Source organism: Marmota monax, unplaced genomic scaffold, assembly GCF_021218885.2.
Source record: "Marmota monax isolate L192 unplaced genomic scaffold, Marmota_monax_Labrador192_F-V1.1 WCK01_AAM20220418_F8-fsc00063, whole genome shotgun sequence".
Classification (NCBI taxonomy): Eukaryota; Metazoa; Chordata; class Mammalia; order Rodentia; family Sciuridae; genus Marmota; species Marmota monax.
The window spans coordinates 10073668-10085335 of NW_026693726.1; the positions used below are offsets into that span (position 1 = coordinate 10073668).

General features: G+C 35.2%; 1 long non-coding RNA gene across 1 annotated transcript; it reads right to left on the reverse strand.

Annotated features, from left to right (window-relative positions):
* Positions 1-529: 529 nt before the first annotated feature.
* On the reverse strand, positions 530-1663 carry LOC131424797 (uncharacterized). The gene is made up of 2 exons (XR_009228328.1): positions 1518-1663; positions 530-862 (listed from the first exon to the last, which is right to left on the reverse strand). It is a non-coding gene; the product is annotated as an uncharacterized LOC131424797 (long non-coding RNA).
* Between the last annotated feature and the right edge of the window lie 10005 nt (positions 1664-11668).

Consider the following 11668-nt stretch of genomic DNA (forward strand, 5'->3'; position numbering starts at 1 on the left):
CAAAATTCTCCCTTCAAAAATATATAACACAACACAAAAGAACCAGGTGGGCATATGGACAGAGAACAAAGAGGCAGATGACATGCAGAAGACCAGGCTGATAAAAGCCTGGAATACCATGCTAAACAGTTTGCACTTTGTTGTTGAGGTACTGAGAAGCCTTATAAAGAAGAAATAGAAGCTGGTGTGGTGGTGCACGCATGTAATCCCAGCAGCTCTGGAAGCTAAGGCAGGAGGATCTTGAATTCAAAGCCAGCCTCAGCCAAAAAGAGGTACTAAACAACTCAGTGAGACCTTGTCTCTAAATAAAATACAAAATAGGGCTGAGGATGTGGCTCAGTGGTTAAGTGTACCTGAGTTCAATCCCTAGTACACCTCCCTGCCAAAGAGAGAGAGAGAGAGAGAGAGAGAGAAGAGAGAAGAGAGAAGAGAGAAGAGAGAAGAGAGAAAATAAGAGGAAATAGATAAAATGTCCTGGAAGCTTGGACCTGAGTTTTTAAAATATTTAAATTAAAAGAGGAAGAGGATGTGAATATAGACAAGTTCCATTTTATTTTCATGTAACATCTTTTTAATATTATTCTGTTCAAAAATAAATGCATGCTTACAGTAGAAAATTCAGGGAAAACAAAAATACTAGTAATAGAACAGTCCTGTTGTATAGAAATAATCACAAATAATATTTAAGTTTATTTTCTTCTGGTCTACAAATTTTTCTAGTCTTCTTTGTCTATGAGTATGATTTTTTAAATTTTAAAATCATGAGGTAAAAGCTGACTTTACAGTCTTTTCTTCAATACATGCTGCAAACATTTCTTCATAGGCCAGTTTTTAATGGTTGCGTCATATCCAATGAAGTACTCTATAAATAAATAACACTGTTAAACAAAGAACAGGATAATAAAATAGCAGTTTTTCTAGCCCCTAAGGTATTTAGTTATCAGATATCAGAATGAATTGTGAGACAATTACTCTGTAGACATTAAAGTAATTATCTGAAAACTGGCTCATAACTTTTGAATATCCTATCCTCACCTAGGTCACTGTGGAATTACAGTCACCTATAATCCCAGCTACTGGGAAGGATGAGGTTGAAGGATTACAAGTTCAAGGCCTGTCTCAGAAACTTAGACCATGTCTCAAAATAAGTTTCTTTTAAAAACACTGGGATGTAGCTCAGTGGTAGAGCACCCCTGGGTTCAATCCCAGTACCAGACAAGAAAGAAAGTAAAGAGAAAAGTAGAGATGAAACAAAGATTTATAAAGAGTAGTTCTCTGAAGAGATTAAAGCTGAGGCCCACCAAGAACACTGGGATAAGAGTTTCTCCCATTCTCCACAAGCCAAGAAAGTTACCCTTCAATGGGGTCACTGGAGATAACAGAAGGTGCAGTTAAGGAAACCTAGTAGACTAGTGTTTTATTCCTGGTTGGGGAGAGGGTGAAAAAAAATAGGACAGTCCCATAGGTTAGTAGCTCTAATGGTAGAGAGAGAGGAGTGAGCAGCTGAGTGGCCCTACCTGCAGAGCTGGTCAGGATAAAAAGAAAATGAAGTCTGCGCCACACTTGTGATGAGAGCTAGCTGGGAGCTGCTTTAAATTCTGTCCAAGAGGGATTCCAGGAAGGATTATATTCCCCTAGAAGTAGGCCATGTTATAGACTGAGTTGTGGCTATAATTCGTCATTACAAATTTAAAAAAACAGGAGCACAGGGAACAAGTTCAACTTTTGGAAATTCCTCATCTACATCAGTGATTTCTCAACCAGGGATGATTTGCACTCCTGAGGACATTTTGCAATGTCTGAGGATTTTTTTGTTTTGTTTTGTTTTCACAACTGGGGCTGGGATGATGTGACAGTTGCATAGTAAACAGAGGCCAGATATGCTACTAAATATCCTATAGTGCATAGGACAATAATCCAGCTTCAAAGGTCAAGAGCGTAAGGTTGAGAAACCCTGAACTGTGTCATAGAGAAAAGGAAGGAGTCAGTATTAAACATCTGTCAGAAAAGGGACTGTGGTATTCTTGCATAACTCTGCAAATGTACTAAAATTGTACACTTTAAATAGATGAGTTATAATATAGTGAATTATATCCCAATAAAGCTGTTATAAAACAATGGTCAACATAGAAATAAATTTACAGTAGAAAAAAAAAATTTAACATATGTAACCAATATGTTGGAAAGTAGCACTCATGAAAGTTATGTCCCAATATGAATTTATAATCTGAAATAAATCCTTTCTCTCTCCCTCTTAGGTAATAAAATCTTATGATCACTTAATTTAACAAATACCTTCAAATTAGAAATTAAAATATTTCCCTAAATATTCTTCCCAGGGATGTAACTATGTGGTAAAACACTTGCCTAGCATGCTTGAGACCCTGGGTTCTAGCCCAATCACAGCAAAAAATAAATAAATAAACAGATAAATAAATAAGAAAGAGGAGGAGGAGGAGGAGAAGAAAAAGAAATTAAAATATTTAGTAGTCTTATGTAATAATCAAAACCACAAATTTGATTTGGATTTTAATTTGTCCCCAATTAGAGTTTTCTGCAATTAAGAGGAATAAGCTGACAGTTTCACTCATCCAACATCATCCTCTGTATTATGGCCCTTACAGGGTTTAAAGAGACCAGAGAAGAAGAGGAATAGAAGATAAGGTAGATCAGAGAGCAGAAAAATGCTCAGTTAATTGCAATTGATGTAAATTTATGTTTAATATCTTGTAACTTCATGCTTTATATTTTGAGGAGCTACAAGGATGTTTTCTAAGGTTGGATGGGACATTTTGTATTCAAATTAGCAATGTATGAGAATTCTACTTTTTTCTACATCCTTGCCAACACTTGCTATTATCTAGCTTCTTAAATTACATCCATTCTACTATATGTGAAGCGATATCTGATTATGGTTTTGATTCTCATTTCCTTGATGTTGAGTATATTTCAATGTGCTTATTAGAAACTGTTATCTCTTTTGAAAAAACGTCTGTTCTTAGCCTTTACCCACTTTTAAATTGAGTTATTTCTCTTTTTATTATTAAGTTGTAAGAATTCTTTATGCATTCTAGATATGAGTCCCCAATGCAATAGATGACTTGTAAATATTTTCTCCCATTTTCTGTCTTTTCACTTTTTTGCTTGGTATCATATGAAACATCAAAGTTTTAAATTTTGATGAAATCCAGTTTATTTATTTATTTTTTTGACTGTCATTTGTGCTTTTAGTATCATGTCTAAGAAAGCTTTGCCTAACCTAAAGTGTTAAAGTTTTATTTTTTTATTTTTTTTATTGGTTGTTCAAAACATTACAAAGCTCATGATATATCATCTTTCATACATTTGACTCAATTGGGTTATGAACTCCCATTTTTACCCCAAATACAAATTGCAGAATCACATCAGTTACACACTCACGTTGTTACATAATGCCATATTAGTGACTGTTGTATTCTGCTACCTTTCCTATCCCCTAATATCCCCCCTCCCCTCCCCTCCCATCTTCCCTCTCTACCTCATCTGCTGTTGTTCAATTCTCTCCCTTGTTTCCCCCCCCTTTCCCCTCACAACCTCTTATATGTAATTTTGTGTAACATTGAGGGTCTCCTACCATTTCCATATGCTTTCCCTTCTCTCTCCCTTTCTCTCCCCCCACTCGTCTCTGTTTAGTGTTAATCTTTTCCTCATGCTCTTCCTCCCTGTTCTGTTCTTAGTTGCTCTCTTTATATCAAAGAAGACATTTGGCATTTGTTTTTTAAGGATTGGCTAGCTTCGCTTAGCATAATCTGTTCTAATGCCATCCATTTCCCTGCAAATTCTATGATTTTGTCATTTTTTAGTGCTGCTTAATACTCCATTGTGTATAGATGCCACCTTTTTTTTTATCCATTCATCTATTGAAGGGCATCTAGGTTGGTTCCACAGTCTAGCTATTGTGAATTGTGCCGCTATGATCATTGATGTGGCAGTATCCCTATAGTGCGCTCTTTTAAGATCCTCAGGGAATAGTCCGAGAAGGGCGATAGCTGGGTCAAATGGTGGATCCATTCCCAGCTTTCCCAGGAATCTCCATACTGCTTTCCAAATTGACCTAACCAATTTGCAGTCCCACAAGCAGTGTACAAGTGTACCCTTTTCCCCACATCCTCGCCAACACTTATTGTTGTTTGACTTCATAATGGCTTCCAATCTTACTGGAGTGAGATGGTATCTTAGGGTGGTTTTGATTTGCATTTCTCTGACTGCTAGAGATGGTGAGCATTTTTTCATGTGCTTGTTGATTGATTGTATGTCCTCCTCTGAGAAGTGTCTGTTCAGGTCCTTGGCCCATTTGTTGATTGGGTTATTTGTTATCTTATTGTTTAATTTTTTGAGTTCTTTGTATACTCTGGATATTAGGGCTCTATCTGAAGTGTGAGGAGTAAAAATTTGTTCCCATGATGTAGGCTCCCTATTTACCTCTCTTATTGTTTCTCTTGCTGAGAAAACACTTTTTAGTTTAAGTAAGTCCCATTTGTTTATTCTTGTTATTAACTCTTGGGCTATGGGCGTCCTATTAAGGAATTTGGAGCCCGACCCCACAGTATGTAGATCATAGCCAACTTTTTCTTCTATCAGACGCCGTGTCTCTGATTTGATATCTAGCTCCTTGATCCATTTTGAGTTAACTTTTGTGCATGGCGAGAGAAAGGGATTCAGTTTCATTTTGTTGCATATGGATTTCCAATTTTCCCAGCACCATTTGTTGAAGATGCTATCCTTCCTCCATTGCATGCTTTTAGCCCCTTTATCAAATATAAGAAAGTTGTACTTTTGTTGATTGGTTTCTGTGTCCTCTATTCTGTACCATTGGTACACCTGCCTGTTTTGGTACCAGTACCACGCTGTTTTTGTTACTATTGCTTTGTAGTTCAATTTGAACTCTGGTATCGCTATACCTCCAGATTCACACTTCCTGCTTAGAATTGCTTTTGCTATTCTGGGTCTTTTGTTTTTCCATATGAATTTCATGATTGCTTTATCTATTTCTACAAGAAATGCTGTTGGGATTTTGATTGGCATCGCATTAAACCTGTAGAGAACTTTCGGTAATATCGCCATTTTGATGATGTTAGTTCTGCCTATCCATGAACAGGATACATTTTTCCATCTTCTAAGATCTTCTTCTATCTCTCTCTTTAGGGTTCTGTAGTTTTCATTGTATAAATCTTTCACCTCTTTTGTTAGGTTGATTCCCAAGTATCTTATTTTCTTTGAGGAGATTGTGAATGGAGTGGTTTTCCTCATTTCCATTTCAGAAGTTTTGTTGCTGATATACAGGAATGCCTTTGATTTATGCGTGTTGATTTTATATCCTGCCACTTTGCTGAATTCATTTATTAACTCTAGCAGTTTCTTTGTAGACCCTTTTGGGTCTGTTAAATATATTATCATGTCATCCGCAAATAGCGATAATTTAAGTTCTTCTTTTCCTATTTTTATGCCTTTAATTTCTTTTGTCTGTCTAATTGCTCTGGCTAGTATTTCAAGAACTAAATTGAATAGAAGTGGTGATAGAGGGCATCCCTGTCTTGTTCCAGATTTTAGAGAGAATGCCTTCAGTTTTTCTCCATTTAGGATGATGCTAGCCTGAGGTTTAGCATATATAGCTTTTACCATGTTGAGGTAAGTTCCTGTTATCCCTAGTTTTTCTAGTGTTTTGAACATAAAGGGATGCTGTACTTTGTCAAATGCTTTTTCTGCATCTATCGAGATGATCATATGGTTCTTGTCTTTAAGTCTATTGATGTGGTGGATTACATTTATTGATTTCCGTATATTGAACCAGCCTTGTATCCCAGGCATGAATCCTACTTGATCATGATGCACAATTTTTTTGATATGCTTTTGTATTCGATTCGCCAGGATTTTATTGAGAATTTTTGCATCCAAGTTCATTAGAGATATTGGTCTGTAGTTTTCTTTCTTTGAAGTGTCTTTGTCTGGTTTCGGGATCAGGGTGATGTTGGCCTCATAGAATGAATTTGGAAGAACTCCTTCTTTTTCTATTTCTTGAAATAGCTTGAAAAGTATTGGTATTAATTCTTCTTTGAAGGTTTTGTAGAACTCTGCTGTATACCCATCCGGTCCAGGGGCTTTTTTTGGTTGGTAGTCTTTTGATGGCTTCTTCTATTTCTTCCTTTGTTATTGGTCTGTTTAAATTGTGTGTGTCTTCCTGACTCAATCTGGGCAGATCGTATGACTTAAGAAATTTATCGATATCTTCATTATCTTCTATTTTATTGGAATATAGGGTTTCAAAATACTTTCTAATTATCTTCTGTATTTCTGTAGTGTCTGTTGTGATATTGCCTTTTTCATCCCGTATGTTAGTAATTTGAGTTCTCTCTCTTCTTCTCTTCGTTAGCATGGCTAAGGGCCTGTCGATCTTATTTATTTTTTCAAAGAACCAACTTTTAGTTTTTTCAATGGTTTTTTTTGTTACAATTTCGTTGATTTCTGCTCTAATTTTAATTATTTCTTGTCTTCTACTACATTTGCTGTTGTTTTGCTCTTCCTTTTCTAGGTTTTTGAGGTGTAGTGTGAGTTCATTTATTTGTTGTTTTTTTCTTTTTTTGAGGAAAGAACTCCAAGAAATGAATTTCCCTCTTAAAACTGCTTTCATTGTGTCCCATAGATTCCGGTATGTTGTGTCTGTATTGTCATTTGTCTCTAAGAAATTTTTTATCTCCTTCTTTATGTCTTCTGTAACCCATTGATCATTCAGTAATATATTGTTCATTTTCCATGTGATGTAGGATTTTTCCTTCTTTCTTTTATCATTGATTTCCAGTTTCATTCCATTATGATCAGATATGGTGCATGGTATTATCTCCACACCTTTATATTTACTAAGAGTTGCCCTATGGCATAATATATGGTCTATCTTTGAGTAGGATCCATGTGCTGCTGAGAAGAACATGTATCCACTTGATGATGGTTGATATATTCTATATATGTCGGTTAAGTCTAGGTTATTGATTGTGCTATTGAGTTCAATAGTTTCTTTATTCAGCTTTGTCTAGAGGATCTGTCTAATGGCGAGAGCAGTGTGTTGAAGTCACCCATAATTATTGTGTTGTAGTCTATTTGACTCTTGAACTTGAGGAGAGTTTGTTTTATGAACGTTGTAGCACCATTGTTTGGTACATACAAATTGATAATTGTTATGTCTTGTTGGTGGATGGTTCCTTTTAACAGTATATAGTGTCCTTCTTTATCCCTTTTGATTAACTTAGGTTTGAAGTTGATTTTATTCAATATGAGTATGGCTACTCCTGCTGCTTCCGAGGGCCATGTGAGTGGTATGATTTTTCCCAACCTTTTACCTTCAGCCTGTGTAAGTCTTTTCCTATCATATGAGTCTCCTGATGGCAGCATATTGTTGGATTTGTTTTTTTGATCCAGTTTACTAGCCTATGTCTCTTGATTGGTTAGTTTAGGCCATTAACATTTAAGGTTACAATTGAAATATGATTTGTACTTCCAGTCATGTTTATTTATTTATTTATTTTAGTTTGGCTAGTTTTTACTTTTTGGTTATTTTCCTCCCCCTTTACTGAGATACCTCCCGCTGTTAGTTTTGGGTACTATTTTTCAATTCCTCTTCTTGTAGTATTTTGCTCAAAATGCTTTGCAGTGCTGGTTTTCTGGCTGCGAATACTTTTAGCTTTTGTTTATCATGGAAGATTTTAATTTCATTGTCAAATCTGAAGCTTAATTTTGCTGGATACAGTATTCTTGGTTGGAATCCATTATTTTTCAGTGTTTGAAATACATTGTTCCAGGATCTTCTCGCTTTCAAAGTCTGTGATGAAAAATCAGTCGTTAACCTAATTGGTTTACCCCTGAATGTAATCTGCCTCCTTTCTCTTGTAGCTTTTAATATTCTCTCCTTGTTCTGTATGTTGGCTATCTTCATAATTATATGTCTTGAAGTTGGTCTATTACGGTTTTGAATATTTGGGGTCCTGTAGGCTTCCAGGATTTAGCAATCCATTCCATCTTTTATCTCAGGGAAGTTTTCTAGAATTATTTCATTTAATAGGTTGTCCATTCCTTTGGTTTGATTTTCTATGCCTTCTTCTATCCCGATGACTCTCAAATTTGGGTTTTTTATGACATCCCATATCTCTTGAATAGATTGCTCATGGGATTTAAGCATCTTTTCTGTGTTGACTATATTCTTTTCAAGTTGATAAACTTTGTCTTCATTATCTGATGTTCTGACTTCTACTTGATCTAGTCTATTTGTAATATTCTCGTTTGAGTTTTTAATTTGGTTTATAGTTTCCTGCATTTCTAGGATTACTGTTTGATTTTTTTTAAGATCTCTATCTCCTGGTAAAGCTCGTTTTTTGCCATTTGAATTTGTTTGTTTAATTCATTTTCAAAATATACTTTTATTGCTTGGACTTGCTGTCTCATGTCTTCTCTAATATTCCGTTCCATCTGAGTTAGGTATGCCTTGAGTTCTTTCCCTATCCATGTTTCTGATGCTTCTGTCCACAGCTGTCTGTTCAGTTAAAGTTTTATATCTATGGTTTATGTTATTGTAATTTTAGCTTTAACATTTAGGTCTATGACCTATTTTGAATTAATTTTGTGTAATATGGTGTGAGGAAGGGGTCAAATTTCATTATTTTGCATGTGAATATCCAGTTTTCCCAGAGCCCTTTGTTGAATACACTGTTCTTATTCCCATTGAACTGTCTTGGCACTTTGGTTGAAAATCTATCCACCATCAAAGAAAGGGTTCATCTCTGGATTCTTAATTCTATTTCTTTGGACTATATGTCTATTCTTATGCAGGTACCACACTTCTTGTTTTATTTTGCTTAGTTTTGATTGCAGTATCAGGAATCAAACCCAGGCCTCACACATGCTAAGCAAGACCTTTGCCACTGAGGCATACTCGTAATCCCACACACAGCCTTAATCATTGTGATCATTTTGCTATTTTGAGTCTCTTGCATTTCCACGTGTATTTCAGGATCAGTTTCCAAATTCTACAAAAAGCACTTCTGGGATTTTGATGGGGTTTGCATGAAATCTGTAGACTGAGTCAGGGAGTACTGCCAACTCAACAATGTTAATTCTTTGGGTCCATAATCATGAATGTCTTTCCATTGACTTAGGTCTTCTTCAGTTTTTTTTTTCCAAAATATTTTATAACTTTCAGTGTATGAATCTTATGCTTCCTTTGTTCAATTTATTTCTAAGTATTTTACTCTTTTGTGGGTGGGGGGCAGGGATTGAACCCAGGAGTAGGTACTAAGTCACATTCCCAGTCCTTTTTATTTTTTATTTAAAGACAAGATCTTGCTAAGTGGCTCAGAGCCTCACTAAGTTGCTGAGGCTGGCTTTGAACTTGCAATCATCCTGCCTTAGCTTCCCAAGCCACTGTGATTACAGGTATGTGCCACCACGCCCAGCATTTTATTCTTTTTATGCTATTGTAAATGGAATATATGATAAAAATATGACACCTTTGTTAATTTTTGAATTATCCATTGCTAGTATATAAAAGTGTAATTGATTCTTTGATACATTGATCTTGTCTCACAAACATGCCAAACTTGCTTATCATCTCTAGTAGTATTTTTGTGACTTCCTTAGGCTTTTCTACATACAAGATCATGTCACCAGAAGAGTTCCTGGAAAGGGGTATCTTGACTCAGGACAAATAGGTTCCTTGGCTTACATGATGAGAAAAATTTAGCATGTATCAGAGACACAGATTTATTTAGGAAAGCAGATACACATTCAGGGGAGAATGCAGGTCATCTTGACAGTGAGAATCTTTGGGGGTAAAGCAAGTAATACACATTTAAGGTAGAATGTGGCCTATCCTAGCCACCTCTTAGTCTAGGGTGTTCATATTTATAAAGCAAAAGTAGCCAGGAGCTGAACTAGAGTTGGAGATAGTACACAGTTACAGAATTTCATGCCAGTTTTCACTGTGCTTGTGTAGTGCCTGAATCTTTTTGCTGACAAAGATAAGGGCCAATGAGGGTAGGCTAAGGATATGACCTAAGTTGCTCAGGACTTTTTTTTGCATTTCAAAGACTCATGAACATTTTCTGCATTCCAAATGGTTCATGAGTGCTTCTCTTTTGAGACTCAACATCTTTCTTTATCCCCGAATTCCTAATTCAATGTCATCTGAAAATAAAAATAGTTTTAGTTTTTCCTTTTAATCTGGATGCTTTTATTTTATTTTCTTCTTGAATTATCCTATCTAGCCTTTCTAATACAATTTCAGTAGAAATAGTGAGAGTGGATACCTTTGTCTTATCCCTGATGTTAGGTAGAAAGAACACAGTCTTTTAATTATTGAGTAGAGTGCTACCTGTCAGTTTTCTGTAAGTGGCTTTTTATAGGTTAAGAAAGGTTTTTTTTTTCTATTTCTAATATGTTGAATATGAGTATTGTTAGTTAATGAGACTTTGTCAAATGCTTTTTCTACATCTATTTCTATTACATCTATGACCATGTGAATTTTGCCCTTTATTAATATGGTAATTACAATAATTGAATATTTTTTATAATTTGCTAGATTTGGTTTGCTGATATTTTATTGGGAATTTTTGCATCTGTATTCATTATGTGATATTGGTTTGAAGTTTTTTTGTGATGTCTTTGGTTTTCATGTCAAGGTAATACTGGCCTCATAGAGTGAGTTGGGAAGAGTTTTCTACAATTTTATTTTTCAATAGGGTTTGTGTTGAGTTAGCATTAATTCTTTAAATGTTTGACAGATTTGACAAGTGAAGTCATCTGGACTAAGCTTTTCTTTGTGGGAATTTTTTATTAATAATTCAATTTTTCTACTTGCTATAAGTCTCAATTATTTATTTTTGATTCAGCTTTGGTAGTTTATATTTTTTTAGGAATTTGTCCATTTCCTCCGGAATATCTCATTTGTTAGCATGCAATTATTTATAGGTGAGAAATAGAAAGTATGGTGGTCCATTTTCAAAATACTGTATTCAGCCTTTATTGGATCAATTATAGTAGCCCTTCCCTTTTGCCCACCCTAATTCTAAAATTATCCAATCACAGAGATTGTACCCCTGAGTTCTCCAATCAGGGTGAAGAACAGAGGTGTGTTAGGTATATAAACAGAGGGACTGCTTGCCCAGGTGTACTTGTTAGACAGATTCAAATAGCAAGTCCTCCTAGCAGAAGTAAAATTTTGCCTTACCCACCCACTTTCTAGCACATGTTTGGTTTCTTGTGGAACCTCATTATTTCTAACAATAGCATTGAGTTTTATTCTTTAATTTCTGTAAGATCTGTGATAATGTCTCCTCTTTTATTCCTGGTTTTAGTTATGTGAGTCTTCTCCATTTTTGTCTTTGTCTAGATAAACTTTTGTCAATTTGTTGATCATTTCAATGAAACAACTTTTGGTTTCATGAATTCTATTTTTTTTTTTGTCTGTTTGTTTTTGTTTATTTTCACTCTAATCTTTATTACTTCCTTCCTTCTGCTACCTTAGGGTTTAGTTTGATCTTCTTTTTAGTTTCTTATGGTAGACATTTAGGTTATAGATTTGAGAAACTTCTTAATGTATTTAAGGTAAGTATTTACAGCTGCAAATTTCTTTACAAATACCACTTTG